The sequence below is a fragment of the Microcebus murinus genome, chromosome 2, assembly GCF_040939455.1.
Source record: "Microcebus murinus isolate Inina chromosome 2, M.murinus_Inina_mat1.0, whole genome shotgun sequence".
Taxonomy (NCBI): Eukaryota; Metazoa; Chordata; class Mammalia; order Primates; family Cheirogaleidae; genus Microcebus; species Microcebus murinus.
Window position 1 is genome coordinate 30,032,134 of NC_134105.1, and position 8,165 is coordinate 30,040,298.

Sequence of the window (8,165 nt, forward strand, 5' to 3'; positions counted from 1 at the left end):
ACTCTCTCCACATATATTCATATATAAAAACATACACATATGTGAATCTATATAATTACATGTATTATATGTATCTGGATATTTACATACCAAGGTGTTAACAGTGATTTAGATTGAAGGCAAAGATTGTAATTCACATTAATTTCTTTACTCTATCACTTAAATCTTTTCTGAATAAGCACACACTACTTTTGTATTAATATTAAAAATAATTTTTATTAAAAATATTGTAACTGAGATTGTGGTTTGTATACCAGTTGGTTACTAAAGGTTACAGCTCTTTTAGAATTTGTCTAGCAGGTCCTCACTGGAAGACTCACCACCATGCTAAAAAAAAAAAAAAAAGTCTGACTGAAAGGACAGATGACTCCAAGACTGCTAACAAATACAGTTTTCTCTTGGATCACGTTTCCCTCCCCTGGCTATTTTTTTTTTTTCTTTCAGAAATGAGAGAGCCAGACAGGTCCTTGTGTTTGCCCAGTACTCACTGGGGCATAATAAGTGCAGTCCAGGCCCACCCTTAACAAGCAAGCCTTTTCATCACAGAGTGTGGTAACAGCAGCCTCTGCTTCCCACCCTACACCGTGAACTTCCCCAGGGCAGACACCAGGTCTACATGTGGTCTGTATTCCTAGGAGCCAGCACAGAAAAAAATGTCACTTGAACTAACTTATTCACACAAACACAGACCAACAGAACTCGACCACTGGGCAGATGGTGAAGCCTGGCTATAAAACTGCTATAAGGAAGAGAGAAATTGATTAGCAATAAATCACCAATGACAGGAGGGCGGAGGGGAGAAAGGGAGATCCAGGAAGTCAGTTACCAGATGGTCCCTTTGGAGGAAGGGGGAGGCAGCCAGTGCCCCCAAAGGGCTAATGGGGCATGGAGTCTGCCCATCTTAGGAAGAGAGCAGAGAGGTGGATAGGGATGGCAGGGTGGGGAGGTGGGACAGGCTGTATATACTATATTCTATCCCGCAACTCCGGTGGGTGACACTACCGTAGGTGTTGCCATTGATGACATCTGCTGGCAACTGCCTTTGTGGTGGAGGAGATAGCTCATATAGCATGTGACAGCAACATGCGACAGCCCACGAGAAGTTGAAAGAATGGTGGGAAGTCCCTATTTGTCCCTGTGTCCTCAGCACCAGGGTCCTGGCACAAAGCAGGGGCTCAGTAGATGCTTGAGAAGGAAGGAAGCCAGGGAGGGAGGGAGGTGACGGGCAGAATGACCCAAGGACCAGGGCGCTCTTTCTAGTTCCATGAGTTCAGGGGTGCTTTGAGGAGGCTCCTGGGAGGCTGCCCCCATAGCGCTTCACTGCCCCTTTTACATCCTTGCCTATCCAGCCAGTGTGGGAGCAGGGCGAGAGAAGGGTGGACGAGCTCAGTGATTCTGACCTGGAGTCCCAGAACCCTAGGGAACTCTCAAGATAGAATGGGTACCAGGAGCTATTTTAGTGCTTCTAAATGCATCACAGGGATTTTGCATCTGCCCAGGATGAGACGGTCGGTATGTGCTGACAGGCCAGGTATCTTTCTCTGAGGCTGGAAGCCACCGCTCCCAAAGAACAGGGAAGCGTTTTGGTCAAGTCCGCTCTGCAGGAGGACAGGCCGGGTTAGACCACACTCAGTGTGTGCCTTGGGCAAGTCGTGGGGTCAGTTTCCTTTTAAGTAAGTAGGGGTGATAAGATCCCGCACTCAGAGGTTTGTAGTGGCAACTGAGTGAATTCGTGCACGTGAAGCAGTTGGCCTGGCCCCCAGAGTGAGCCCCCAGCAAATGGTAGTTACCATCATTATTAATTCAGATAGGAAGTCTGGACATCTCATACTAATCTGAAACTCTGATTGGAGCTATATATTGATTAATAAATAGTAGGAAATGAATGAATGATTAATTATTTAAAGCAGCTTGTTTCGAAGACAAAGTCTTTTAAAACATGAGACCTCACTGAGAGAGAGAAGTCACAAGAGCGTACTTTGTGGCACTAAGGCTGAGTCCCTCTGCGTTAGCCTGAGCTGGGGTTTAATAAGAGGCTCACTCTCCTTCTTCTGAGCCTTGGAATTCTCCCCTTAGAATGCCTTTCTCTCTCCTCTGCGCCTGGCTGACAGACACCACCTCCAGCAAGTCTTCCGAGCAGGGCTCTGCGCATCTGGGTCAGGGCCCTTCTGCGGGAGCTCTGTCAATCCTTGTCGCCACTTACTACATTGCGCCCTGCTGTCTTAGACTAGTATCCCAAGCTTGACCTGCTCAGAATCACCCTAAAGGCCTGTTAGAATAGAGGCTGCTGGCCACCAACCCCGGGGGTCTGATTCAGCAGGTCTGCAGGGGTCCGGAGGCTGGGGGAGGGGCGTACTTTGAGAACAGCTGGCTTAGACCACGTGCTCCAAGACAGCCGAAGATCTTACCTGCTTGTTCCCCCTGGTTCCCCCAGCAGCACTTCACAATCTCAGCCATTACACAGAAAGAGAACATCAAATAACAAGACACGATGCACAAGCTCTTCCGAGGCCTTGTGTGCTAGAGTTGGACAGTGGGCGCGCCGGCTGCAAGCGTGAGCCGTCTCCGAAGGCTCCAGCGAGGTGCCCAGCGCCGCTGTCAGCGATGGCAGGAGCTCCTTGTCTTGAGTCGTAGCGCCCTCTGGTGCCCACAGCTCAGCTCTGCACCTGGAGCTGCAAGTGGATGAGTGACAGCAAGGGAGCCCCAACTGGCCTCCCAAACCCTGGATTTCCCCTCGACTTTGTCCATGTCGCCACCACCGGTAACTTGGGAAAACCCAGCTCTCACCATACTCCCCTGTGCCCCTCGCCCAGCTTAAACCCATTTATGGCTCTCCACTGCCTTCTGGACAAAGCTCAGTGCTCAGGGTCTCTGCTGTCCTCCCCTGACTCTCCTGCCTTCTGTCCCTCAGTATCCTGCAGCTCTCCCCAGGGACTCTCTGTTTTGTCCACACAGACAGGCCTTGGACTTTATGCCTTCCCACGAGCTATTCCTAACAGGACTGCAACCCCACCTTCTCCACCATGAGAAACTTATCCTTCTTTAATGTCAAACGTGGCCTCTTCCGTGAGGTCTTCCTGGACCGTCCCAGGCAGAAGTGATTGTGTCTTCCTCTGTGTCTGTATAGCCTGGTGCACAGACCACTACAGAGACCACACGGTCATTGGCTTTCTGTGACCTGCCACTGGGCACCCTCCCTAACTTATGCTCCCTCCTAAGAAGAGTCTGGTGAATCTACAACGCCTCCCACCTTGTATGAGAGCATCTGTTCCCACTCAAGTGCCCTGGGTGTTATAAAGCTTTCTCGGGTTTGCCAGTCTTCCATCTGACAATGTATGTCTTGTTTTATTGTGCATTTATTTAGTTATGAGTGAGACTGAGCATTTTTACATGTTTGCTGAACATTTGTGTTTATGTAAACTGTATGTTTCTGTGCTTTGCCCATTTCCACTTGGAGGGCAAAAAGGATTCACAATGTATGTTGGCATCTTAAAGGTTCCGAAGATTCCTGCAGTAGCAAACGTGCCATTTAACTTTGGCACTAAGTTATTTCAAAATTATTGAACCCAGAACATGTTCTGTCTTGGGATCCCTATTCCGATTAGTTAGGACAGAGCTCTCTATCTGGCATGCCAGAAATGAGCTACAGGCTTGTGGACCTGTTCAATCACTCAGAAATTTATTGCGCGACAGCTGAAATATAGTTGAAAGCTATTAGGTGGCTCCCTCTGCAAACTTCCTGGAGTCAGTAATGATTATTTTGGTGGCTAAGATTTTACTCAAAGCACCTGCTGCCAGAAAGGCTTTGTTGTGACCACACTGTGCTGCGCTCTGCAGAGGTGCCTGTCAAATGATCTCAGATAGTCTGATTGCCATCCTGATCATGACTTATCATCTGCAACATTCGTGTAAAAACATTACCTTTTCTTTTACTTAATTTTCTCTTATTTTTCACATTTTTCTAACACCGAAGAATGGATATCATTATTTAGTGTTAAGTGTTTCCATATAGAACATAAGTTGTTTTGTTAATTTTCTCAATTGTTATTTCTTGATTGGGTGAGTGACTTTTGATTTTTCATGCTAACATTGAATACAGTTTGATTCTCGATGGCATTTCAGGATGAATTATTGTTTGCTTTTAAAAGTGAGAAAATTTTTCTAAAGTTATTAGTAAATATTAATATATACCCACTCTGATCTAGTGTTTCCAGTTCTAGATATTTATTTACCCAATAGCAGGGAGTAATGCACAAATATGTATGTAGCAGCTTCATTCATTATAGCCCCAAACTGGAAACAATATAAATGTTCATCAACACATGAATGAATAAAGAAATTGTGATGTATTCACACAATGAAATATTACTTAGCAATAAAAAGAAACAAACTATAGCCACATTCACAAGGATGAATTTTCTGAACATGATGCTGAGTGAAAAAAGTCAAATAAAGAGCACATGCTGTATGATTCCATTTATGGGAAGTCCTAAAACAGGCAAATCTAACCTATGTGATAAAAATCAGATTAGTGGTTACCAGCAGAGGGATGAGGCCACCTTCTGGAAGGATGGACATTGTCTCTGTATCTGGTACTTATATAATGTAAAAATTCACCGAGCGTGAAGTGCAGATTCATGTGTACTTCATACACCTCACTATGTGTGTTTTATTTCTCAATAAAAATAATTGAAAATAAAAAATTATTTAAAATCTTATGTCTAGAAGACATTCTTAGAAATGCAGAAGGCTATCTATAGCCATACCACCCTGAACACGCCTGATCTTGTCTGATCTCAGAAGCTAAGCAGGGTAGGGCCTGGTTAGTACTTGCATGGGAGAAATGCAGAAGACCTGTAGGCATAAAGGCCTATAATAACCTTAAGTACTTTATATTTAAATAGATTTAATTTTTATGGATAATTATCTTTCCACCATAATGGACAACTTTTTAATTAGAACTGGGAAGTCATCAGAATCAGTAAACACTGTAGTATAAAAAATGTTTGTCCTTCAACAGGCAGTAAATATACCAAGGTGATCTCATATTTGTACTCTGGCCCCTTCCAGTTCTATCCCTTGGCCCAGAAGTCTTATATCCTGGAAAACTCCTTGTGAAACAAGGTGGCCAGACCATGTCTTCCTACACCTAACTATAAACCACTCTGCAGGAAAATGTTTGTTTGCTCTTTGGTAAATGTTTGTTATTGCAAAACAAGAAACAAAGTTCTTTATGAGCTCTGTTACACCACTTTCAGGTATAGCTCAAGAAAACTGCTTGCAAGGCTCTGCACTTAATAGCCACAGCCAATATATCTTACTCCATTGCAGACTTGCTCATTTTACCAGCTCATGTGAAACACTGGTACATTATCTGTACCAAGTTTGACACCAAAGAAGTAAATAGAAAAATTGCCACTTCCAAACAATCCTATGGATGCATTGAAAACATCTCAGACAACATAAAACCAAAGCTAACCCAGAAGCTCAGAAACATGCTCATTGCAGAATGATGAATCTACAGGCATCAGTAATTACGGTCAGTTGGAAGCACCATCATGATGCTCGGAATCCAGTGAGAAGGAAGCAGCCAGAGGTAACTAAGCACTTTGAATGGATGAAGATCCGTGACTACACCAGATAAATTTGTGTTCTCATAGGGCGGTTACAATGACAACAAGGTATCAAGCCTTCACCAGTCCATTCCAAAAATCCTGAGAGTCAAGCAACACATTCTTTTATGCACAGACAAGCTATTGTATGTAAGGTTTCCTTGAAGATCTGAATTCCACAATAGATGATGTGATCAAAAATGGGGAATTAAAACCCGAACCTTTCGGCTTTGTATGTTTTCAGCTTTGTGTGAAGAAATAAGACAATACAACTATTCTCTGTTGTTTTGTACAGAAATGGGTTGATTTTCCAAAGGAATAGTTTTGTCAAGAGCTTATGAGCTTAAGAAATGAAATTTAAAAGTGTAAATCACTCTCACTTTGCAATTTTTTTGAAGGATAGTAATTGGCTTCAAAATATGACTTACTTGATTGACATTTTTGAGACTCTGAATGAACCTGCTCAAAAATTCTAAGAATTATGTGAAAGTATATGTGTGTAATAAAGGGTTAACTCAGTAGGCCTGGGTTTCCCAAACTCTGCATGCTAGCTCCTGGAACATACCTCTGAGCACTTGGAATGCCTGCTTGATAAGAGAGTTTTTGTATGCCTGGCCTTGCACAGTGCTGTGTCAATTTGACCTCCGGGGGCCGGAGACTTGTAGCGAAGCTCAGCCATCCCTATGTGAAAGACCCCTAACTAAAAACCCCGGACACCAAGGCTAAGGGAGCTTCCCTGGTTGGCAACATGTCACCCATGTTTTCACATATCATTGCTGCGAGAACTAGGTGCTCTCCGTGTTACTCCACCAGACGATGAGAAGCTTGAGCCTGGTTTTTCCAGGACTTCACCATGCGCCTTTCCCTTTACTCCTTTTAATCTGTATCTATTCACTGTAGTAAACTCTAACCATAAATATAACAGCTTTTCTGAGTTCTGTAAGTTCCAGCAAATCATTGAGCCTGAGGGTAGTCTTGGGAACCCCTCCCAGAATATTAGTTAGCGCTGACAGCATTTATGGATTCAAAGGAAAAATGTGCCTTTGCAAAAGCGAAATTACAAATGGTTTCCCAGGGAACCAAGTTGGAGTTATTATTTGAATCCTGAAGAAAAATTATTAAGATTACTGAGGCAATACCTGTTTATGTTTGAAGAAAATTTTATCATAATTTAAAAATACTTGACTAGAAAAAATACTATTGTATTCTAAAGCCATTTATATATTATAAGAAATTTCGATGTTACATCTTGTCAGTGAAAGAAGAGGCGGAACTGTTAGATTTAGAGAACAATTACATTGTTAAAGTAAAATTCAAAGGATCAAAATTCTATTAAGGACAAGAAAGGAGTTCTAACAATTACAAGGAAATAATAGCTGTCGTTGCCATTTGCAGCACCTACTTGTGCAGAGTTTCCTGTCAATGGTGAAGATCATGAATTTGAGGAGAATATAATTAGAAAAACATAATCAGGAATTTTATAGCCATTTCAAGTAAAAAAAAAATCTAATATAATAAAGCATGTTCTTGGAAGAAAGCTGATTTCTCATGAAAATTTGAAAATATGTTATCTGAAAGTTTTATTCTAATTCAATATTTAGTATATTCCTAAATGCTTTGTATTTTCCCTTCTTTTCATAATTATGTTCTGTAAATAAAATGTAATTAGTATTTCACCAAGTCTTGTATAGACTTTCGTAAATCTCGAGTTTACCCTAATGACCACAAGTCTAACTACTGCCATTTCCCACATGTCCCAGGGTGTGAAAAATGTTGGAAAGCACTGAGTTAAAATAGTTTGATTACTGTAAAAAAAGATTCAACATCCTGGTGGCTTAAAAGTGTAGAGTTTTATTTCCCTGTCAGGTAAAAATGCAGATGTAAGTGGCCCCAGGATGTCGTGCGACTCCCTAGCTTAGCACACGGTTGTATTCCAGCCAGCGGGCAGTCTATCATCTCTCCAGTTTTATGTGCTTTACACTCAGTGCCGGCCATTCCCTTACCTGCCCAGTTTCTGCCTTGACTGGAGGCTCTGGGGGCAGGTAGCAGCTCTCCTTAGACGGCCAGAGAGAGCAGCGGTCTTGGAGCCCGGCAGATGTGGGTTTAAACCCCATCTCTGCTGATTACAAGCTGGGCACTTGGGAAGATGCTTATCCTTCCTAAGCCTCAGTTTACTCATCTGTGAAATGGAGAGAAGAGAATCAACCTCAAAGGGCTGTGGGGAGAAATGAATGAGGGATGTGAGTAAAGTGCTCAGGACTGGGGCTGGCACAGCATGTGCTGAAGGAAGCTCAGGCCTTTTCTCTGTCCGCAGTGTCTAGCACAGAGCCTGGCACAGCGAGCCTGCATTCCTGCGGGTTGAGATGAACAGAAGTGAATTGGGCTCAGGGGAGGGTGGTTAATTCCCAGCCCATCCAGCCTGCCCTGTAGGCACAGCCGGCTCTGGAAGCCACAGAGAGCCCTAGGTGAGGCTTTCAGGGAAGGATCTGGACAGAGCGCTGTGCCCTGGGGGTTGAGGGCACGGGCAGGGAGACGACAGCACCTGCTACGCTG

At 43.5% G+C, this 8,165-nt stretch overlaps 1 pseudogene; it reads left to right on the plus strand.

The window, feature by feature from the left end:
• Positions 1–265: 265 nt before the first annotated feature.
• LOC142869813 (uncharacterized) lies at positions 266–320 on the plus strand (annotated as a pseudogene).
• The last annotated feature ends 7,845 nt before the right edge of the window (positions 321–8,165 follow it).